This window comes from Mustelus asterias, chromosome 4, assembly GCF_964213995.1.
Source record: "Mustelus asterias chromosome 4, sMusAst1.hap1.1, whole genome shotgun sequence".
NCBI lineage: Eukaryota > Metazoa > Chordata > Chondrichthyes > Carcharhiniformes > Triakidae > Mustelus > Mustelus asterias.
In genome coordinates, this window is record NC_135804.1 from 67029083 (window position 1) to 67054355 (window position 25273).

Here is a 25273-nt window from a genome sequence, read left to right on the forward strand (position 1 = left end):
GCTGGGACTTTTTTCTCTGGAGCATAGGAGGCTGAGGGGTGATCTTATAGTGGTCTATAAAATAATGAGGGGCATAGATCAGCTAGATAGTCAATATCTTTTCCCAAAGATAGGGGAGTCTAAAACTAGAGGGCATAGGTTTAAGGTGAGAGATACAAAAGTGTCCAGAGGGTCAATTTTTTCACACAGAGGGTGGTGAGTATCTGGAACAAGCTGCCAGAGGTACTAGTAGAGGCAGGCACAATTTTGTCTTTTAAAAAGCGTTTAGACAGTTACATGGGTAAGAGGGATATGGGCCAAATCCGGACAATTGAGACTAGCTTCGGGGTTTAATAAAAAGGGCGGCATGGACATGTTGGGGCCTGTTTCCATGCTGTAAACCTCTATGACTCTATGGGCCCGACTTTACCATTACGTCGCACCTGTTTTCGGGCGCGAAAACTTGTAAAGTCGGACGTGAGGCAATTAGCGCAATCCACACCCGTGTCCATGCAGGTGCCCACTTTACCAAGGCCCGAAAATGGCCACGATCTGAACTGCATTTAAATTGACTTAATGAGATGGATGCCCAATCTTACCTGCATTTTCCCCTTTACCATCACGTTCACCTGTCCAGATTTGGCACGAAACAGACATGCTCGGCCAAGGTCTGTTTCGGGAGCTCCAGCTTCTGAAGAGGTTATTTCAGAGCTTCCAACGGCTGTCTGACTCAGATCGGTGGTGAGTGGGGAGGATGGCGGGCCAGATCATTCTCTGGTTTGGGGGTGTGGGGGGGGTGGTGGGGGAGGGAGGAGGAGGCGGGTCAGATGTATCTCTGGTGGAGGAGGGAGGTCCAATCATTCTCTGCTGTGGGAGGGGAACGGAGGCCAGATGGTTCTCTGATGGGGGGGGGGGGGGGGGAGGTGGACCAGATTGATCTCTGGTGGGGCAGGTGGGGTGGGGGGGGCAGGGGCAGAGGGGGTTTGCTGCCATTCTGTGGGTGATCAGTGAGGGGGGAAGGGGGCTCCACTGCTACTCTGCGTGTGATCGGTGGGGGAGAAGGGGGGGTCCGCTGCCACTCTGCAGGCAATCGGTGGGGGGGGAAGAGGGGGTCTGCTACCACCCTGCGTCCGATCGGTGGGGGGAAAAGGGGGCAGGGGGCCGCGATCGGTCTGGGTAGTGGGGGAGTGGATGGATAAGGAGGACAGTTATGTTGTGGGGGTGGGGCGATGTCTGTGGGGGCCATCGCTCCCGCTTTTTGCTCCTGGGCCGCTTTCTCTGCTTTTTGCGGCTCAGGAGCAATGTGACAGGGGAGCGGTTTTCAATTTTTTTTTCACTGTGCATGTGCAGTTGAAGGCTTCAATTGGGCGCGATAAGCCTCGCCCACGGCGCAATTCAGACTCGCGACTTTTTTTACAGGCTAAGTGCGTATGGGGGCGCCTGAGAACAGGTTTCTAAGTCGAATCTGAATTGCGCCCAGATTCAGCACTTAGAATCAAAATGGTAAAATCGCCCCCATGACTCTAAATTTGTTGAGTGTATTCAGGAGGAATTTCTTATTCAGTATGTGGATGGCCCGACTAGAAAGGGGGCAAAACCTGACCTCCGCTTGGGAAATAAGGAAGGGCAGGTGACAGAATTGTTAGTGAGGGATCACTTTGGGACCAGTGATCATAATTCCATTAGTTTTAAGATAGCTATGAAGAATCATAGGTCTGGCCCAAAAGTTAAAATTCTAAATTGGGACAAGGCCAATTTTGATGGTATTAGACAGGAACATGCAAAAGTTGATTGGGGAAGTCTGTTGGCAGGCAAAGGGACAGCTGGTAAGTGGGAGGCTTTATAAAGTGAGTTAACCAGGGTTCAGGGTAAGCACATTCCTTTTAGAGTAAAGGGCAAGGCTGGTAGAAATAGGGAACCCTGAATGACTCGGGATATTGAGGCCCTTGTCAAGAAGAAGAAGGAATCATATGACATGCATAGGCATCTGGGATCAAGTGGATTCCTTTAAGAGGGTGTAGGAGTAGAGTTAAGAGAGAAGGCAGGAGGGTATAAAGGGGGTACAAGATTGCTTTGGTAAATAGGGCAAAGGAGAATCCGAAGAGCTTCTACAATACATAAGGGGCAAAAGAGTAATTAGGGAAACAGTAGGGCCTCTTGAGAATCAACAAGATCATCTATGTGCGGATTCACAAGAGATGGATGAGATCCTAAATGACTATTTCTCATCAGTATTTACTGTTGAGAAAGGCATGAATGTTAGGGGACTTGGGACTTGAAGAGTGCACATATTATAGAGAAGAAGGTGCTGGAAGTCTTAAAGTAAATCAAGGTAGATAAATCCCCGGGACCTGATGAGGTATATCCCAGGATGTTGTGGGAGGCTAGGGAGGAAATTGCGGGTCCCCCAGCGGAGATATTTGAATAATCGACAGCCACAAGTGAGGTACCTGAAGATTGTTGTGCCTTTGTTTAAAAAGGGCTGCAGGGAAAAGCCTGGGAACTACAGGCCAATGAGCCTCACATCTGTCGTGGGTAAGTTGTTAGATGGTATTCTGAGAGACAGGATCTACAGGCATTTAGAGAGGCAAAGACTGATTAGGGATAGTCAGCATGGCTTTGTGAGTGGAAAATCATGTCTCACAAATTTGATTGAATTTTTTGAAGGGGTAACCAAGAAGGTAGATGAGGGCAGTTGATGTTGTCTACATGGACTTTAGCAAGGTCTTTGACAAGGTACCGCATGGTAGGTTGTTGCATGAGGTTAAATATCACGGGATCCAGGGTGAGGTAGCAAATTGGATACAAAATTGGCTTGATGACAGAAGACAGAGGGTGGTTGTAGAGGGTTGTTTTTCTAATGGAGGCCTATAACCAGCAGTGTGTCTCAAGGATCGGTGCTGGGTCCACTGTTATTTGTCATTTATATTAATGATTTGGATGAGAATTTAGGAGGCACAGTTAGTAATTTTGCAGATGACTCCAAGATCGGTGGCATAGCAGACAGTGAAGAAGGATATCTAGAATTGCAATGGGATCTTGATCAATTGAGCGAGTGGGCTAATGAATGGCAGTTGGAATTTAATTTAGATAAATGCGAGGTGATGCATTTTGGTAGATCAAACCAGGACAGGACTTATTCAGTTAATGGTAGGGTGTTAGGGAGAGTTACAGAATAAAGAGGTCTAGGGGTGCAGGCTCATAGCTCCTTGAAACTGGAGTCCTAGATGGACAGAGCGGTGACTAAGGCATTCAGCATGATTGGTTTCATTGGTCAGAACATTGAATATAGAAATTGGGACGTCTTGTTGAAGTTGTACAAGACATTAGTAAGGACACACTTGGAATACTGTGTACAGTTCTGGTCACCCTATTATAGAAGGGACATTATTAAACTAGAAAGTGTGCAGAAAAGATTTACTAGGATGCTACCGAGACTTGATTGTTTGAGAGACTGGCTAGACTGGGACTTTTTTCCCTGGAGCATAGGAGGCTTAGGGGTGATCTTATAGAGGTCTATAAAATCCTGAGGGGCATAGATCAGCTAGATAGTCAACCTTTTTTCCCAAAGATAGGGGAGTCTAAAACTCAAGGGCATTTGTTTAAGGTGAGAGGGAAGAGATACAAATGGGTCCAGAGGGGCAATCTTTTCATACAGAGGGTGGTGAGTGTCTGGAACAAGCTGCCAGATGTAGTAGTAGAGGCGGGTACAATTTTGCCTTTTAAAAAGCATTTAGACAATTACATGGGTAAGATGGGTATAGAGAGATTTGGGCCAAACGCGGGCAATTGGGACTAGCTTAGTGGTTATAAAAAAGGACGGCATGGACAAGTTGGGCTGAAGGGCCTGTTTCCATGCTTTAAACCTCTATGATTCAGTGCGTAATTATTGGCAGCTTCAGGGGCAATCGAACATTCTCTGACAGCACCAAAGTTGTGTTTGACAAACTTTGAGGCAGTCGAGCAGTCTCTGGTCAGTGTGGAGTTAGTACTGAGACTGGTCCAGGGACAGCTTGCTTGTCAGTAGGAAGCCCAGGAAGGTGCAGTGCTTTTTGGTGGCAGTGACAATTTCTCTGTCGGAGCAGGGAGTCAATGTGTGGTTCCATTCTTCTGGATTGGTTGTCCAATTGAAAATGTGAAGTTGATAGTGTTTAGCTGAAAAGTTAACTTTATTTTCATTCTTTCTCTGTTAGTTAATACAGTTTAGTTTTAGTCTTTGATTGGATTGATGATTGTATTGAGTTTAAAATTTGCCTGTAATTAATAAATGTTGACATTATTTGCAAATTTCAGTATCTGAGTCTTTGCCTGATGAAGGCAAACAGCTTGTATTTCAGTAATTAGGCTATGCAGTGCCTGGGTTAATCTTAGGAACAGTCTTCTTCCAACGGACTTCTGAGCATTCACTAGCAATTCTTCAGTTCGTATCTCTCCCTGACGTACCTCCAAACTGTAATCAATTTCAATTTCAGAGCAAACACGTGAGCAATGGTTCCCTAAACTTCCCTAATCTGCTGGGAAGCAGGCTTGCAGGATTTCTTTTTAAAGAGATTAGACTTTCTACCTGCACTCACACTAACTGCCCTGCTGTGTTTCTCTGTCTCTGTGTGTGTCTCTGGATTCCTGTCACTAGGCAACAGTACAATGATCTGATGAAAGGACATCCTGACAAAACATTGGCTCTATTCGTGAATGTTTTACGGTATGATGCTGTGTCCCTATTCTGCTTATTTTACTGTATTATGTCTTTACTCTGTTAACAGTCTGTGTCTCCTCTTCCTACCAAATTGGTTTAAACTCCTTCCAACAGAACTAAGAAACCTGCTCGTAAGAATGTTAGTCCCACTCTGGTTCAGATGTAGACCATCCTGCTTGTATAGATCCCACCTTTCCTAGAAACAGTCCTCGTGATCCAGGAAGCTAAAACCTTTCTCCTTCACCAATGCTTAAGCTACACATTCATAAAATCCCTACAGGCCATTTGGTCCATTGAATCTTCACTGACCACCCCCCCGACAGAGCATCCCATCCAGGTCCTATCCCCATAACCCCACATTCCTCCCCGCCAATCCAACTAACCGGCGCATCTTTGGACTGTGGGAGAAAACCAGACCATCTGGAGGAAACCCATGTAGACACGGGGAGGACGTGCAAAGTCCACACAGTCACCCAAGGCTGGAATTGAACCCGGGTCCCTGGTGCTGAGAGGCAGCAGTGCTAACTGCTGTGCTATCGTACCGCCCCTCCATTCATTTGTGCTCCTCCCATTTGTGCTCACTGGCACGTGGCACTGTGAGTAATCCAGAGATTACAACCTGAGAGATTTTTAATCTACTGCCTAACTTCCTGGACTTCTGATACAAGGCTTCATCCTTCTTTCTACCTATGTCATTGATACCAACATGTACCATGACCTCCTCCTTATCACCCTCCCCCTTTAGGTGCCCTGCAAATTACATGCTTTGTCTTCAAGTTGATACCATCCTTAACTTCAGTTAACCACGGGTGGTGGGCCTCCCTTTGGAATTTTTCTCTTTAGTTTGGAATGTATAGGTGTATTCCGAAACATTCTCTTAAACGTCTGCCACTGCATTTCTTTTGACCAATCGCTTAACCCAAATTGCCACTTCACGTTCACCAGCTCTGATTTCATGCCTTCATAACTGAGCTTAAATTTAAACATTAGTCTCAGACCCACTCTTGTCTCTCTCAAACTGAATGTAAAATTCAATCATATGATAATTGCTACCTAGGGGTGCCTTCACCATAAGGTCATTAGTTAATTCTATCTCATCGCACAATACCAGGTCTACTATAGTCTGCTCTCTGAAGAAATTATCCCAAAAACATAATATGAATTCATCATTTACATTACTTTTGGCAATCGGATTATTCCAGGCTATATGTTGATAAAAATCCTCAATGATAATTGTTGTACCTTTCTGACAAGCTCGCACTATTTCTTCCTTGGTACTCAGTCCAACTGTGTGAGTACTGTTAGGGGGCCTATACACCACTCCCACAATTGACTTTTTGCCTTGCACATCCAAAGATGTGTGGGTTAGGTTGATTGCCCATGTTAAATTGCCCCTAGTGTCAGGGGGTTAGCAGGGTAAATGCGTGGGGTTACGTGAATAGGGCCTGGATGGGATTGTGGTTGGTTCAGACTTGATGGGCCAAATGGCCTCCTTCTGCACTGTAGGGATTCTATTTTATCCTATTCTCTCTCCATAGATGTTGTCAGACCTGCTGAGAATTTTTAGCAGTTTCGGTTTCAGATTCCAGCATCCCCAGTTTTTTGCCTTTATTATAACAGTACAGTTTTGCCTACTTTATGGTATTTTTAAATTTTACGAAACTATTGTCCTTGGTTGCCCATCACTTCACTTCACAAGTTGCATAACCTCCTTTTCTCTATCCCTCCCTTTACTGTATGAAGGTAGGTGGGACATTGCAGGCACTTCTTTTCATTGTTTTTTGAATGTGTGCAGTAAACTGATCTGCTGAGTTCATCCTAACTCGATTTTACTGTGGGATTATCAGTAGACATCGGATCAAAAAAAACCGAGGGCTTGGGAAATACACTAATATCATTCCAAAAAAATTCAAAACACCTTCTGTTTATGAACAAATGGTAAGAGGAAAAATCAGAGCTGTTTGGTTTAACCCCCTTGCTTTCTATAAATGGGAATATTAAACTCAGAATTATTCTGCAATCTGTTGTTAGAGAAGTTTCACAGCTGCAGGTACTGGCAAGCCGGAGTGCATTGGTACTGGTCCCCGACCCGGGATAATGAGAAGGATTGGTGGCAGGAAGAACAGCAAGTTCTAAAAGTACCTGTTGAATCCAAAAAAAGGACATGAGAGGAGCTGCTCACCCTGAACTGTGGTGATCCACATGTAACATGGGGAAAGCTGAAGGTATTAACGAAGCTGTTGGATTGTCATAGAAACACAGCTGGTTCACCCACACCCTGTGGGGAAGGAAACCTTTACCCAGGCTTAGCCTATTTGTGACTCCAGTCCTACTCACAGTTGACACTCAATTGACCTCTGACGTGACAATGCAAGTGCTTGTGTATCAAACACAATGCAATGGCTTAGCAATATGGCAAATCTCCTGAGGGTAATGTGGGATGTGCAATAAATGCCAACTTCCTGAAAATGAATAATAAAAAATGATATTTTATTCTAAAGCTGTGGGACTACATTGAATAACTGAATTTCGGATGGCTCAATAGGATCACAGACATAATCCTACAGCAAATGTTAATTATACGGGGATCAGGGAGAGTAATAGAGCTTTACCTTTCTTTAAATAATAATGATCGAAGCATTATTTCACCCAGAGTTTCAATAATTTTAATAATCCTCTGGCTGTTGAGCTGCAGTCCTGTTGATTTGTACCTGCCTTCTGAAGTGGCCTAACAAGATATTTGGTGAAGGGATCTCCATTCAATAACTAAAATACATTGGATTATATTGAATTTTACAGATGTTGGAGGTGTCATCATCCAGATGTGACATGAACCCGAGACCTGTTGTCTCTCAGGTGGAGGTAAAAGATTCCTTGGCATTATTCAAAAAAGAGCAGGGAGTTCACAGAATTGTTACAGCGCAGAAAGAAGCCATTGGGCCCCCATGTCCACATCAGCACTCCAAAGGAGCATCAAGACTTTGTGCCATTTTCCTGTCTTTTCCCCATACCCCTGAACATTATTTTTATTCAAATAATCATCTAATGCCTCTTGAATGCCTCAGTTGAACTGCCTCCACCACACTTGCGGGCAGTGCATTCCAGACCCAAATCATTCGCTGTGTGAAAACCTTTTTTCTCACATCACATTAGCTTTTTTTGAAAATCACTTTAAATCTGTGCCTTTTCGTTTTAGATCCTTATGTGAGATGGAACAACTCTTTCCATTCCCCTCATGATTTTAAGTATCTCTATCAAATCTCCTCTTAGCCTTCTTCTCTCCAAGGGAATAGTCCCAAACTCTCCAATCTATCCCATAACTGAAGTTCTCTCCAGTGTCCAGGACAATACTTAGTCCTCAGCCAACATCACTGAAGACAGATTATCTGGTGATATGACAATGTTTTTGGTGGGATCCTGCTGTATGCAAGTTGGTTGTCACATTTCCAACTTTGTCCTGAGGACCACGCTTTAAAAGTATCTCACTGGCTGCAAAGTGCTTTGGGAGATCCTGAGATTGTGAAAGGTGTGAGAGAAGTGTAAATCCTCTCTTTCCCATCTTGTTGCTTAGTAGCAATGTGATGCAAATGTTACTTGTCAGCCCAAGCCTGGATATTGTCCAGGTCTTGCTACATTTGGACATGAACTGCTTCAGTATCTGAGGAATCACGAATGGTGCCGGACATTGTGAACATTCCCACTTTTGACCTTATGATGGTCATTGATGAAGCAGCTGAAGATGATTGAGCTGAGAACATTACCCTGTGGAACTCCTACAGTGATGTCCTGGGACTGAGACGATTGACCACAACCATCTTCCTTTGTGTTCAGTGTGAGGCCAACCAGTGGAGAGTTTTCCCCCTGATTCCTATTCACCAGTTTTTCTCAGACTCCTTGATGCCACACTCAGTCGAATGGGCCTTGATGTCAAGGGCTGTCACTCTCATCTCACCTCTGGAATTCAGCTCTTTTGTCCATGTTTGAACTAAGGCTATAATGAGATCAGGAGCTGAGTGACATTTGCACCAGACAAGTGCCAGGAAATGACCATCTCCAACAAGAGAGAATTTAAACATTATCCCTTGATATTTAAAGGCATTACCATTGCTGAATCTCCCAGTAGTAACATCCTGGGGGGTTACCATTGACTCATCTGGACTCACCATATGAACACTGTGGCTTCAGGAGCAGGTCAGAAGCTGGGAAACCTGCAGCAAATAACTCACCTCCTGAGTCCTCAAAGCCTGTTCACCATCTACAAGGCAAAAGTCAGGAGTGTGATGAATACTCTCCGCTTGCCTGGAGGAATGCAGCTCCAACAACACTAAACACACCATCTTTTTTTCCCATAATACACAAGGTAAGATACCATGGGATTGGTAGAACACAAATTGAGTATCAGTGAGCAGGTTATTGCTGAGTAAATGTCACTTGATAGTGCTGTTGATGACCCCTTTACTGTTGATTGAGAGTAGATTGATAAGGCGGTATTTGGCCCAGTTGGATTTGTCCTGTTTCTTGTGTACAATTTAAGTTTATTTATTAATGTCACAAGTAGGCTTACATTAACACTGCAATGACGTTACTGTGAAAATCCCCTAGTCACCACACTCAAGTGCCTGTTTGGTTACACTGAGGGAGAATTTCGCATGGCCAATGCACCTAACCAGCACATCTTTCAGACTGAAGGAGGAAACCAGAGCACCCAGAGGAAACCCATGCAGACGCGATGAAACCATGCAGACTCCACATAGACAGTGACCCAAGCCAGGAATCGAACCCGGCGCTGTGAGGCAGCAGTTCTAACCACTGTGCCACCATGCTGCCAGAGCAAACAGAGCATAACTGGGCAATTTTCCACATTGCCAGGTAGGTGCCAGTATTGTAGCTGTACTGGAACAGCTTGGCTAGGGGTGCAGCAAGTTCTGGAGCACAAGTCTTCAGTACAATTGTCAAAATATTGTCAGGGCCCCATAGGCTTTGCAATATCCAGAGCCTTCATTCGTTTCCTGATATCACATGCAGTGAATCAATTGGCTGAAGACAGTCATCTGTGACGCTGGGGACTGCCGGAGGAGGCCAAGATGGACCATCCACTTGGCACTTCTGGCTGAAGATGGTTGCAAAAGCCTTATCTCTTGTTTTGATGTATTTGGCTCCTCCATCATTGAGGATGGGGATATTTGTGGAGCCTGTTCCTCCAGTGAGTTGTTTAATTGTCCAGCATCATTCACAATTTGATGTGGCAGATCTGCAGAGCTTAAATCTGATCTGTTAGTTGTGGGAGTACTAGCTCTGTCTATTAACTCTGCTTATGTTGTTTGGCATGCAAGTAGTTCTGTGTTGTTGCTTCACTAGGTTGGCATGTCATTTTTAGGTGTGCCTGGTGTTGCTTCTGGCATGCACTCCCACACTCTTCATTGAACTAGGGTTGATCCCCTGGCTTGGTGGTAATGGTAGAATGGGGGATATGCTGGACTATAAGGTATGAGATTAGTGGCTGAGTGCAATTCTGCTGCCACTGATGACCTACAGTGCCTCATGGATGCCCAGTTTTGAGTTGCTAGATCGGTTTGAAATCTATCCCCTTTAGCATGGTGGTAGTGCCACACAACGTGATGGAGGGTATCCTCAATGTGAAGACGGGACTTTGTCTCCACAAGGACTGTGCAGTGATCACTCCTGCCGATACTGTCATGGACAGATGCAACTGCGGCATGCATCTTGGTGAGTATGAGATCAAGTATGTTTTTTCCTCTTGTTGGTTCCCTCACCACCTGATGCAGTCCCAGTCTAGCAGCTATGTCCTTTAGGACTTGTTGCGGGGTTCTTTGGAGGCTAGATATTACCAAAACTTCAGCCAATACAAAGATTCACGAAAACTAGTGTCTCAGTTTAAAGCCGTATCTTTATTAACCTACGATCAAAGGGAGAGATAACATTGGTCAGTCCAATGCCTCTCTACTGAGAAGGCTCTGAGTTTTCCAATATAGCTCTGAGTTACAATTCACAGATTGATCAATTATACATTTTTCATATCAAATTCTCCCACCTTTTATTAGTTATGATCAAATTGTCTTCAATATAAATCAATCATTAACACTTGTCACATACTTTAACCAATTGCATTCTACTCTCTGACATCATGGGATTTCATTGGTCTATAGAATCCGGATGCTTCCTCCCCCTATTGCTGATGCTACTTCCTCTGTTGCCTAGTAACCCCTGACGCTTAGCAACAAAGGTCAAAGTTAAGGTTCCCACCAACCCCTGCTACGTCACTGTCCAAACGAGACAGATGTACATTCTCACGTCTGAGAAGGGACGTGTCTTATCTGGATAGTGTGAAAACCCCTATTCATAAAGGAGCCCTGATAATCTTACTGCGAGCAAATTTTGCTGATAAGATTTTATACATTCTGACGTTTCATTGTTTCTGAAGAATGTGGTTCTGTCTACTGAGGCTTCATCCCATCACCCCTTGCAGTAGCTTGCTCTTGGCTGAAGGCACAATTGCTTTTATAAAATGCAATTAAGTATTGAAGAAGGGAAAGGATTAATGTTTTTTGTAATCAATGTATTTTGTACGTAAAGGGTTGAACTTTGTACTTAGAATGTATCACAAGCATAACCCTTCATTATGGCTAATCCCCTTGTTTATACTGCTTCTGACATTAATACAAGTTAACTTTTATTCTTATAACAATAGATAGTCAAATGTAAATGTGAATGTGTTTGAGAGAATACCTTTTCTACCAGCTTGTGTGTGGTTTGCGGAAGGAAAGCAATTCCATGATGTTTAACAGAAGGACTCCCGCTGGGGCCGCTGACCTCACACAGTCACTTCAAAGGGAAGCCGCGGAAGAGCAGGAAACCAGAGACTACATCGTGACGACAGCTGCCAGAGACTGGTGCTTCGTGACCTGAGAATCAGATACACTCTGATTTATGGTCAGATACATTGCACTTCGTGATCAAAGACTGTCAAATGGACTTTAATTCATGACCAGACCAGTGTTTGTGTCGTGACTGGTGCTGGGGGCCATGCTGTATAAATGTCCCCACTTTCTTGTGTTCAGTGAGAGGTTTGGTGAATCGCTGTTAAGGTTGCCAGACCTCTCCCGCAAGCTTGTGAGAATAAAACCTACTCTATTTTGACTCATACCAGCCTCAGAGGTATTTTCTACCTACTACATTTGGCACCGAAACCCGGGAGACCCCTGGGATCTGTTTGCGGGGACTCTGTTTGCGGGCTCGGGTTGAATGGCAACAACCTGGGTACTGGGATAGAGTTCTGAACCTAAAGGGGTGAGTCAAACTACAGTGGGCTGATCATATGTGATGAGAGAGTGTGAGAGTGAAAGATGTCTGAACTGAACACATACGGACAAGGAGACATTTGTCTTTAATACTCAAGTGAGTGTAAAGACTGGAGAAAAAGATGCCTGAGGTGTGATGTTCAGACGTGAGTGAGAAAGAGAGACTGTCTAAGTGATCACCGGAGTAGAAGCCGGCTTAATGGTGTAAGCTTAATAGTGTAAGCTTAATGGTGTAAGCTTAATGGTGTAAGCTTAATGGTGTAAGCTTAATGGTGCAAGCTTAATGGTGTAAGCCTAATAGTGTAAGCGGTGGTACGGAGGGATTTGATCACCCCTGACAGGTAACACCGGACTCCGATAAGAGCCACCTAGGAGGGGGAGAGCGAGAAGGGAAAATAGAAGACTCCAGGTGGTGAGTATAAAACTTACCTGTATTATGGCAGGAATCCCTGATACATGAGTGTATGACTAAGAGGAACAAATTCATTAAACAGATGAGAAAAGGGGGGTGGAACTTATCCTGCCCTCTGGGCCAACAGCATAAGTGGTTGGGTAAAGAAAAGAGAAACATGACAAAGAAAATAGGAGTATTGTTAATACATCAGTTAGCTGGACTAATTGAGCAAGTAGTCGCCTCTACTAAGAAGTGGAGTGAGGATAAAGAAAGGATTAGGGAGTTAGAATCCAGAGTAAGGGAACTGGAGAAACAAAACCAAGTATTAGAAGAAAAGCAATGGAGAGGGGAAACCGTTCCTCTACCTCCTTATGAGTCCACACAACAGGGACTAACCGTTCTTCCAGAGGAGTGGGAAGCGCTAGAACACAACTTAGCGCCAGTAACCCAAGGGGGAACAGATGCGCAGCCAAAAGTAAATTATAAACCCTTCACCCCAGGTGAGAGGCAGCAGATAATGGCTTCCATGGGTAAATTACAACCGAGAAGCGCAAACACTAAATTCTGGGAAGAATTAGACACAATCTGGGTAGGACACCTATTACACCTGAGAGACATACACCAGTTGGTGAGGGCAGCCTGTCCAGCGGGTAAGTGGAGACAGGTAGCAGGTGGACCCGCCACTCCTCCAGCACAGGATTATAGTGGGGGACGGTGGACACATGTAGTCGGCCTGACATCAGGAATAGATGCCCAACAGACACCCTTCGCCCTGTTTGAAATTCTGAGAGTGTTAGGGAATGCTCCTACTAACTGGAGCAGAATAACCTCAATGAAACAATTAAAAGGGGAAGGAGCTTCTGAATATGGGGGAAGGTTGTTCCAGGTATATCAGGAGTGCTCAGGACTAGGAAACCCAGGTCATGGAGATCGAGCGTTCATCCAGGCTTTTAAGGATGAATTCTTTAGTGTTCACCAAAAAATCCTTAAAATGGGAATTCTCAGTACCCCAAACTATGATGAATTGGTAGAATGGGCTAATGGCATACCTGGAGGTGGATAGGAGAGATCTTAGTTTTTGCATTTCAGTGTGTTTGTGTGATCTGGTTGCTTGTCGAATGTAGGTGGTTGTTGTATTAGATTGAGAGCAGGAATTGTTGAAGCCTTTGTTTATTCTTGTGGAGTGTTTAGAGCGGGTAATAAATGACCTTAGTTTAGCCTCAGGAGAGCTGGGGAGGTGTTAAGACTGTTAAAGATTAAAGTGATAAGGTTTCTTGAATTTACTTCTGTTTTGAGTGTAATTACAGTTTGGAAGAAAGAAGAATAAAAGTGACTGTCTTAATCCAAGTTCTGTATTCTTTTAAATGTTTTACTTTCATCTCAGTTTAAGATGTTAAGTTTGAATGAGTGTTGGAAGCTTCCATGTGTGTGTTTACAAAGTTGTTTACTTTGTTGTGATTTTCCAACAGTGGGTTTGATACAGAGTTTAAATAAAATTGAAAAGTAAATTGAAATTTCAAAATCAAAGTACATAAATTGAAGTTTGAAATAGCCAATTTGAATTTTGAATAAAACTGTGTTTGAATTTTGTTAAGAAAGGATTTAAACTTTGGAGGGAACCATGTGCTCTGTCCTTTGTCTTGAAGTGAAGATTATGAGAGAGTTAGTTGAGAAATTGGGAAAAGAAATTAAGTAATTTTATGGAAAAGTAGATAAGCAAGAACAAAAGAATGAGGTAAATGTACTGTCTATGAGTCAGTTTAAATTATTTTAAGTTAGTGAAATGAATCGTAATTCTGCTTATTTCAAGTTCCAGCAGGAGATTAATCAATTAAATCTTAGTTGCCAATGCAAATTGCCCTTTCAAATGTCTGATAGTTTAATATTCTGTAACCTGGTTAAAATTATGTACTACCGTTGGAATTTTATGTGCTATCTATTGTTCAAAGTTTGCCAAATATTGAGCACTGTCGAGCTTAAAATCTAGCCAGTTGAAATCAAACCAAAATGCTACTGATTAACGAGTATGTATTGTACCTACTTTGGTTTTGATTTGGTGTCTGTTGTTTTCCTCGAGTGCGGGGGTGTTTGATGTGGAGCTCAGTTTAAAATTGGAAACGGCTTGAATTAAAAAGGGTTTGGATATTACGGTTTTGCTGTGTAAAGTGGTATGATACAACTGCTGCTTGATTATTTTTATTATACAGTATAGCACTGCTACATAGACCCGAAAATAAAATCAAATCCTGAAAAGCCTTCACCAATTTTGTATAATATAGTTATATATTATATGTTGTGTGTTGATAAAACATAGTTCTGTAGGAACTTCCTGTTTTCCTCGCCATGCAAATGATTAAATTAGAGATAATGTAAGAGTACATCATATAAAGATTGGAGCTGTATGGCATGTGATTTTAATGGGGAATGCGATGTTTTTTGATGAGATTATATACAAATGAATGGATGTCCAACTGCAGCCAAAAAGCCGGTGTAAAGTGTTATTTAATTCACACTAAGCTTTCTATGGAAGGGGGGTGTGTAGTTAACTGTACAATGTACTAGCTAAAGCCATACAGACATCGGGAAATTGTGGACAGAGATATTGCCCAATATACTGATGAAATTAAGAGTTACCACAAACCGGACAACCGGATTAACCCCTTATGAATTAATGACAGAATGGGCGGTGATGTAGGTTCACTAAAAGATGAATTCAGGAGATATGTTTTGGAACTAAGCACCCAACTAAAAGGGATGCGCAAATTGGTAAAAGACAATCAGGAACAAAGAGACAGAGAGAGAGAGAGCTTCAAATGCTCCCTGATGGGCGGGAGGTTGCGTCCTGTTAAAAGCGCTACTTGAAACCTGGGTTCGCCCCTCAATGAAAGGGCCCCTATGAGGTTAAAATTGTGTAGTGTGCTTAATTCACAGATATGCTAGACGGTTGACCTCCAAGCAAGCTGAACGGGTTCGCGGGCAGTGGCGCATGGACGGTATAGCCTTTGGACCATTGTATATCGGTCACACGGGTTATTAGTTAAGTGATAGGATGATTTTCTTGCTGCTTCTCACGACCCTTGCCCTGCTAGTCACGGAGGGGAGGTATAGGTGGAATTGTGTAGACTTGGGGACAGAGCATCGCAAGCATCTCTGTAACGATGGCTCTGTCTATTGTAACCTTACGACACATGGAATAAGTCCCTGGGAGGTAACCCGTAGGGACCGCTGCTTGGGATTCCTTAACCATGCCATGTTGCCAAATCTGTTGGAACATAGAACATAGAACAGTACAGCACAGAACAGGCCCTTCGGCCCACGATGTTGTGCCGACCTTCATCTGAAACCAAGATCAAGCTATCCCACTCCCTACCATCCTGGTGTGCTCCATGTGCCTATCCAATAACCGCTTAAATGTTCCTAAAGTGTCTGACTCCACTATCACTGCAGGCAGTCCATTCCACACCCCAACCACTCTCTGCGTGAAGAACCTACCTCTGATATCCTTCCTATATCTCCCACCATGAACCCTATAGTTATGCCCCCTCGTAATAGCTCCATCCACCCGAGGAAATAGTCTTTGAACGTTCACTCGATCTATCCCCTTCATCATTTTATAAACCTCTATTAAGTCTCCCCTCAATCTCCTCCGCTCCAGAGAGAACAGCCCCAGCTCCCTCAACCTTTCCTCATAAGACCGACACTCCAAACCAGGCAGCATCCTGGTAAATCTCCTCTGCACTCTTTCCAGCGCTTCCACATCCTTCTTATAGTGAGGTGACCAGAACTGCACGCAATATTCCAAATGCGGTCTCACCAAGGTCCTGTACAGTTGCAGCATAACCCCACGGCTCTTAAACTCCAACCCCCTGTTAATAAAAGCTAACACACTATATGCCTTCTTCACAGCTCTATCCACTTGAGTGGCAACCTTTAGAGATCTGTGGATATGGACCCCAAGATCTCTCTGTTCCTCCACAGTCTTCAGAACCCTACCTTTGACCCTGTAATCCACATTTAAATTAGTCCTACCAAAATGAATCACCTCACATTTATCAGGGTTAAACTCCATTTGCCATTTTTCAGCCCAGCTTTGCATCCTATCTATGTCTCTTTGCAGCCTACAACAGCCCTCCACCTCATCCACTACTCCACCAATCTTGGTGTCATCAGCAAATTTACTGATCCACCCTTCAGCCCCCTCCTCTAAGTCATTAATAAAAATCACAAAGAGCAGAGGACCAAGCACCGATCCCTGCGGCACTCCGCTAGCAACCTGCCTCCAGTCCGAAAATTTTCCATCCACCACCACCCTCTGTCTTCGATCAGACAGCCAGTTACCTATCCAATCGGCCAACTTTCCCTCTATCCCACACCTCCTTACTTTCATCATAAGCCGACCATGGGGGACCTTATCAAACGCCTTACTAAAATCCATGTATATGACATCAACCGCCCTACCTTCATCAACACACCTAGTTACCTCCTCAAAAAATTCTATCAAATTTGTGAGGCACGATTTGCCCTTCACAAATCCGTGCTGACTATCCCGGATTAATCCGCATCTTTCTAAATGGTCGTAAATCCCATCCCTAAGGACCTTTTCCATCAATTTACCAACCACCGAAGTCAGACTAACCGGTCTATAATTACCAGGGTCATTTCTATTCCCTTTCTTAAACAGAGGAACAACATTTGCCACTCTCCAGTCCTCTGGCACCATCCCCGTGGACAGCGAGGACCCAAAGATCAAAGCCAAAGGCTCTGCAATCTCATCCCTTGCCTCCCAAAGAATCCTAGGATACATTTCATCAGGCCCAGGGGACTTATCGACCTTCAGTTTATTCAAAACTGCCAATACATCCTCCCTCCGAACATCTATTTCCTCCAGCCTATTAGCCTGTAACACCTTCTCTTCCTGAAAAACATGGCCCCTCTCCTTGGTGAACACTGAAGAAAAGTATTCATTCATCACCTCGCCTATCTCTACTGATTCCATACACAAGTTCCCACCACTGTCCTTGACCGGCCCTAACCTCACCCTGGTCATTCTTTTATTCCTCACATAAGAGGGGCGAGGTGATTGGGGTCTCCCATGCAATGTAACGTGGTGTAGCTGGAATTGTTGGTGTTTAGCTGAGGGACCGGGATGGATCTGTACCCGGCAACAGCAGAGGGCTCGGGAGGATGAGTACATTAACACGGTAACATTAACAAATTTCTTTAGCCTACTAGGATTTTCTCCCCAATAGGACCCAACCAGCTCAGTCTGTGGTGATACTACCGAGCCACTCTTGGTGATGGACATTGAAGTCCCCACACCTAGAATACATTCTGCGCCCTTGCCACCCTCAGTGCTTCCTCCAAGTGGTGTTCAACATGGAGGAGTACTAATTCATCAGTGGAGGGGGACATTACATGGTAATCAGCAGTAGGTTTAACCTGCTGCCATGAAACTTCATGGAGTCCAGAGTCAATGTTGTGGAGTTATAAGGCAACTCCCCTGTGACTGTATACCATCACCTCTGGTAGGTCCACATGCCAAAGGGACAAGACAACATACCTAGCGGTGATGATGGTGCTGTTTGGGACATTATCTGTAAGGATTGATTTCGTAAGTATGACTATGTCAGGCTGTTGCTTGAATAATCTGTGAGACAGTCTCCCAATTTTGGCACATGCCCCAGAAGCTAGTAAGGAGGAATTTGCAGGGTTGACAGGGCTGGTTTGCCATTATTGTTTCCGGTGCGTAGGGTGATGTCAGTTGGTCCATCTGGCTTTATTCCTTTTACACTTTTCAGGATCTGGATTCACATATAGGCTAGGCGAGGACGGAAGATTTCCTTCCCTAAAGGAGCATTAGTGAAGCAAAAGGATTTTTCCAACAAGCGATAATCGATTTGTGGTCATCATCATTACTGAGACTAGCTTTATATTCCGGATTTATTTACTGAATTTAAATTCCACCAGCTGCCATGGTGGGATTTTAACCCACATCCCAGAACATTACCCTGGATTACTAGTTCAGTAACAGTACCACTAAACCACTGCCTTCCACCTACGTGTGACATTTCTCTGTTCCTCATACAAGCACATCCAAGCCTCTGTGAGCATCAACATTTAATAAATGTATGCCTTTTAAAAATATCCTGCTTTTCTATTCTTACTACAGAAGTGAATAACATCAGCCTTCTCCACATTCCGCTCCATCTGTTACCTTGTTGCCCACTCATTTAACCTGTCGATATTTCCTTTCAATCTCCGCTTTCCTCACAGCTTACATTCCCATCAAGCTTTGTATCATCAGCAAACTTAAATATATTGCTCTCTGTCTCTTTGCTTAAATCATGAATGAGGATTGTAAATAGTTGAAGCTCCGGCACTGACCCCTGTGACTCTTTGCTATTTACGGACACCCAACATGAAAATTCTGTGCTTATCTCTCACTCTCTACTTCCTGAATATTAACGAATCCTCTACCAATACTAATGTATTACCTCCAATTCCTCGAGCCCTTACCTTGTGTATTAAACTTTGTGTGGCACCTTATATAATGCCTTTTGGAAATCCAAATAGGCTGTATCTACCAGCTCCCATTTATAGAGTCATAGTCATAGAGGTTTATAGCATAGAAATAGGCCCTTCGGCCCAACTTGTCCATGCTGCCCTTTTGTTTTAACGACTAAGCTAGTCCAAATTTCCCGCACTTGGCCCATACCCCTCGATAGCCATCTTACTCAGGTAACTGTCTAAACGCTTTTTAAAAGACAAATTGTACCCGCCTCTACTACTACCTCTGGCAGCTTGTTCCAGACACTCACCACCCTCTGTGTGAATAAATTGACCCTCTGGACCCTTTTGTATCTATTCCCTCTCACCTTAAACCTATGCCCTCTAGTTTTAGACTCCCCTACCTTTGGAAAAAGATATTGACTATCCAGCTGATCTATGCCCCCCATTATTTTGTAGACCTCTATAAGATCACCCCTAAGCCTTCTACGCTCCAGAGAAAAAAAGTTCCAGTCTATCCAGCCTCTCCTTATAACCCATACCATTAAGTTCTGGTGACAATTTTGATTGGATGTAATGTGACCAATGGAACAAGATGTAAGGGTCAGCTGACCCAGTAAAACGTGGAACCAATTACAGAGGGATGTAATAGTCGGCTGACCAGTTGATTCACTATAAATAAGAAACTAGAATTGTGGGGAGCTTGGAGTGGCCCAAGGCGAGGCCCCAAGTTTGGAGTAATGATGTTTCTTTATTAAACCCTTTTTTGATTTATGAGTTGGAGTAAGTTTTGTTGCATTTTCATTAGCTGCATTTTAAAGAGTTCCTTCTGAAGAAACATTGGTAGCAGAGGAAAACCCATTGTAATTTGGTGTTTGTTTTTGAAGAAGTGCTACAACCATGGCAGAAGGGAGAAGTAAACTGGTGGGTTTGGATTGTCCCCCTGTCTTTTCAGATGCTGAACCATATCGGCAATGGAACGCAGAGGTGGAAATGTGGACCCTTGTCACCACAATACCGAAAAAAAAAGCTTTGTCGCTTCCAATTAGGAGCAAGATAAGAAGCATCGTATTTTCTGATTGGACAGCAGATGCCCTGAATAAAGAAGAAGGGCGACAGCTCCTGCTCCAATACTTAGATACGTTTTACCAGAAAGATGAGTTCTTGGAGAATTATGAAGGATGGGTGATGTTTGACAGGATTAGGAGACAAGACACCCAGTCCATGGAAGAGTATATTATGGATTTTGATAGGGGCCATAACAGGCTAATAAAATTTAATTTGGTGATTCCAGCTGCAGTATTGGCCTTTAAGTTGTTAGACTGTGCATGTCTGTCGCATATGTATACTCTTTTAGTGATGACTGGAATACAATTAAGAGGAACAGAGCCCGTTTTTGATCAAATGACAGCATCATTAGAAAAGTTTTTCAGGAAACAATCCTTCCGCGCCAACTTGTTCAATGTAGACTGGAATGCTATAGCGCCTCGGACAGAGGAGTCAAGGGTGACTCAACCACATGCCAGACCAAATGGTACACGAAGGCTTTTAGACAGAGACAGTTACGTTAATAACAGACCTAGGGCCTGATTTTACCATTGCGTCGTGCCCGTTTTCAGGCACGAAAACTTGGTAAAGTCGGGCGCGAGGCCATTAATGCGATCCGTGCCCGCGTCGGTGCAGATGCCAACTTTACCAAGGCTCGAATATGGCCGCGATTTGAACTGCATGCATTTAAATTGAGTTAATGGGCTGCCCGCCCAACTTTACCAGCATTTCCCTATTTACCATCGCATTTGCGCATGCAGATTCGGCACGAAACAGACATGCTCGGCAAAGGTCTGTTTCGGGCGCTCCAGCTTCTGAAGAGGTAAGTTCAGAGCTTCCAGCGGCTCTCTCACTCAGATCGGTGGTGGGGGTTGAGTGCGGCGGGCCAGATAATTTTCTGGTGAGGGGAGGGAGGGAGGAGGAGGTGGGTCAGATGAACCTCTGGTGTGGGGGGGATGCCCGATCGCTCACTGGTGGGGGTGAGGAAGGCCAGATGGATCTCTGGTGGGAGGGGGGGGTGGCGCGGGGGAGTCCGCTGCCACTCTGCGGGCGATCGGTGGGGGAGGGGGAAGGGGGGGCAGAAGGTCATGGTCGGTTTGGGTAGCGGGGAGGTGGGTAGATAAGGTGGACAGTTATGTTGTGGGGGTGGGGCAATGTCTGTGGGGCCATTGCTCCTGCTTTTTGCTCCCAGGCTGCTTTATCTGCTTTTTGCGGCCCGGGGGCGATGTGACAGGGGTGCGTTTTTCAGATTTTTTTTTCATTGCGCAATTGAAGGCTCCGAACAGACCAGCAGCGTTTCAGACCCGATAAGCCCCGCCCACAGCGCAATTCAGACTCGCGATTTGTTTTCCAGGCTAAGTGCGTATGCGGGCGCCTGAGAACAGATTTCCAAGTCGGATCTGAATTGTGCACAGATTCAGCACTTAGAATCAAAATGGTAAAATCAGGTCCCTCGTGTCAAAAACGGTTATAACTGACTTGAAAAGGGGGAAAGAAGACGCACATGGGATACTGATAAAAGACGTTTAAATCAAAGGAATGTTAGAGGGATTGTGAATCGCTGTTTCCAATGCGATTTCCCCATACCACTACCTTGTAAATTGTCCAAAAAGAAGAAATCGCGTTCTTGAAACCCCATGTGACACAGAATACGTGGAAACCGACAGTGACGAGGATAAGGACCAGGAAGGCATTATTTTTGTGGCAGAAAAGTTGAGTCCCATAATGAGCATCCTGATGATAGACTCTTTCAACTGTGCTGTTTTAGATAGTGGTTGTACGTCCACTGTCTGTGGCCAAGATTGGCTAGATTGTTATTTAGGGTCTCTTGATCATAAAGACTGAAATCAAGTAAAAGAAACATGATAGTTCCACCTGCTTTAGATTTGGAGATGACAACACTCTAACATCCTCCAAAAGGATGATACTTCCCTGTAAGATTGCGGGAATCAGTTTATTTATAAGTACAGATGTAGTTTCCAGCATTATACCTTTATTGTTAAGCAGGTCTGCGATGAAGAAAGCCCAGATGACCATCGATTTGAAATAGGATAAAGCTGTGGCATTTTGGGAAAATGCGGATCGACATTTTACAAGATTTGGCCATTATTGTCTTCCTTTAAGTGAACTAAAATGATCAGACCAAAGGATTCATGAGGCATTAGTGTCGCTAACAGACAACAGCATGATGGATAAAAAGAAGATTATTCTGAAACTCCATAAGCAGTTTGCTCATCCAGCACCGCAGAGACTGAGAGCACTGCTGCAGGATGGAGGTGCGCTGGACAAAGGATATAATGATCTCATAGAACAAATATGAGCCCAGTGTGAAATTTGCATAAAATATAGAAGAACACCCCTGCGTCTAGTCGTGAGTCTACCGCTAGCACGAGATTTCAATGATGTATTGGCGATGGATCTAAAGATATGGGACAAGGACAAAGGCTATTGCACTTTGTGGACATGGCCACCCAGTTTAGCATTAATTTACAAGTGATTTTCAGCAAAGATAAAAAGACCATGATAGATAAAATTATTACCCACTGGATTGGAACAGGACTGGGGGCACCGTCTAAATTTTTGATGGACAATGGGGCCAAATTCGCAAATGATGAGTTTCAAGATGTGTGCAAAAATTTAAGTATTGTAATAATGCACACTGCAGCAGAGAGCCCATTCAGCAATGGCCTCTGTGAAAGGAATCATGCGGTTATAGATGACAAGTTGCATAAAATTTTGGCGGATCAACCAGGCTGTAAATTGCAGGTTGCATTAGCATGGACAGTGCGCATGAAAAATTCATTACAAATGGTCGGGGGGCCATGCTCCATACCAGTTGGTATATGGGAGGAATCCAAAGTTGCCGCCAGTATTAACAGATGCTCCCCCGGCGCTAGAAGGGACAAGCATTAGCTCCATGTTTTCTGCACACTTAAACGCTATGCATGCAGGGAGAAAGGCCTTCATTAAGGCTGAGGTTTCAGAACAGATAAGAAGGGCCCTTAGGCATTGCATAAGACCACCGGGGAATATTTTGAGAAAGGGGATAGGGTCTACTGTAAAAGAGTGGAAAGGGCCCAGGAAAGTAATAGGAACAGACGGCTAGGTAGTTATAGCACAACACGGGAACTAGACAGTGCAAGCCCACTCTTCGAGAGTAGTGGGACTTGGGTATTAATTTGGAGCATCTGAGCAAGATGCAGAAGTGCAGGAGGTACCTTGTACCTGACATGCACATACCCTGAGTTATTATGAGAAGCAGTCAACAATAGATGAGAGGGAAACTGATAATCAACAAAGTACTAGTAAAGCAGAAGATGAAGCTGCTACTTCAAAGGTTCAGTTACCCAAAGTAGGCGCAGTGGTATCATACATACCCAAAGGGTCAAGAGCGTGGAGGGAGGCCACTATAATCGGGAAAGCAGGAAAGTACCAACACTGGCTCAACATACAGGAGCGAGGGCAAGAAGCCAAAGCTAGAGATTGAGAAAATGGGGTGGACAGATGGAAACAAAAAAAGCGAGACCTAACTCCTGAGGATGAGACAGTAAGCATTAGTGAGCCCAGGAAAAAGTCACGAATCTGTGACCAAAGGTATGTCAACAGAGAACAGCGGTTTGAGAGTAGCAGCTCTGACAAAAACAGACATGGCAGTCGAGGCTGGAGCTTAATGAGGAAGGTTAGGAATCAAACTAATGACAGGAATAGGAGTAGAAGCTCTCATGATAAGAAAGTATTGATAGCTGCAAACAAAATGGAGCTCGTGGAAGTAAGAGAAGCCAAACAAAGGGAGCTGGACAGTTGTAAGGAATTTGGGGTGTAAACCAATGTACCAGATGAAGGGCAGCCTGCTTTGTCCCAGGTGGATTTGAACAGAGAAGGTTTTGCAAGATGGAACGTATAAAGCTAAAGCGAGATTAGTAGCCCGTGGGTATGAGGAACATTTGGATGGGAGAGACATTAGGGTTGATTCACCCACAGCAAGGAAAGTGACACTGAAAATGTTTTTTCACTTTCTAGCATCTCATAATGTAGGGTGGCACGATAGCACAGTGGTTAGCACTGCTGCTTCACAGCTCCAGGGACTTGGGTTCGATTCCCGGCTTGGGTCACTGTCTGTGTGGAGTTTGCACATTCTCCTCGTGTCTGCGTGGGTTTCCTCCGGGTGCTCCGGTTTCCTCCCACAGTCCAAAGATGTGCGGGTTGGGTTGATTGGCCATGCTAAAATTGCCCCTTAGTGTCCTGGGATGCATAGATTAGAGGGATTAGCGGGTAAAATATGTAGGGATATGGGGGTAGGGCCTGGGTGGGATTGTGGTCGGTGCAGACTCGATGGGCCGAATGGCCTCTTTCTGTACTGTAGGGTTTCTATGATAATTGGATGTGTAAATCAATTGATATCAAAGCAGCAGGGCGAAACAATTTAAAGAAAAGTTTTTCTGAGACCATCCAAGAAGCAGGTAATACACAAGGACATTTGTGGACATTAAATAAATGTGTATATGGGTTAAGTGATGCATTAAGGCTCTGGTATTTCTCTATACGATCTGTATTACTGAAGACTGGCTGTGTCCAGTTAAAAGCAGATCCAGCAATGTTTCACTGGAAGGCTAAAGGAAAATTAGCTGGAATTTTTATGATGCATGTGGATGATTTCCTGTGGGGTGGCACAGAAGAATTTGAGAAAAGGATAATTGAGAAGCTGAAAACAGAATTTAAAGTAGGGAGTTAAGCAGCTGGTGCTTTTCGATATCTTGGTCTTGATATACGACAAAGTACATCTGGTGTAACGATGACTCAACAGGGATATCTGAACAATATTGATTCCATTCCCATCACCAGAGAGAGGCCAATGGAAAAAAAGGAATGGGCCAAGAAAAAAGAAGCAGAGTTGTTGAGTATGATAGGGCAGCTAAATTGGCTATGCACACAGACAAGACCAGATGGAAGCTATAATGTCCTAGAGCTCAGTAATATGTTGAAGCGCGCCACCACAGTCAGAGAGATCTTTCAGGCTAATAAAACATTTAAAAAGTTAAAATTAGAGGAGTATGTAATTAAATTCCCAGCACTAGGAGAATGGGAAGATATGAAATTGGTTGTGTTTAGTGATGATTCACATGCCAACCTACCAGATGGACATTCAAGCGGTGCTGGATTCATAATATTCCTGGTAGGTAAGGAAAGAAAACGTTGTCCCTTGGCCTGGGAAGCAAAGAAAATATAAAGGGTAGTCAGAAGCACATTGGCAGCTGAAACCCTAGCGTTAGTGGAGGCGTTGGATATGGGGATATATTCGTCTGACACATTGACAGAATTATTTTTATGGGC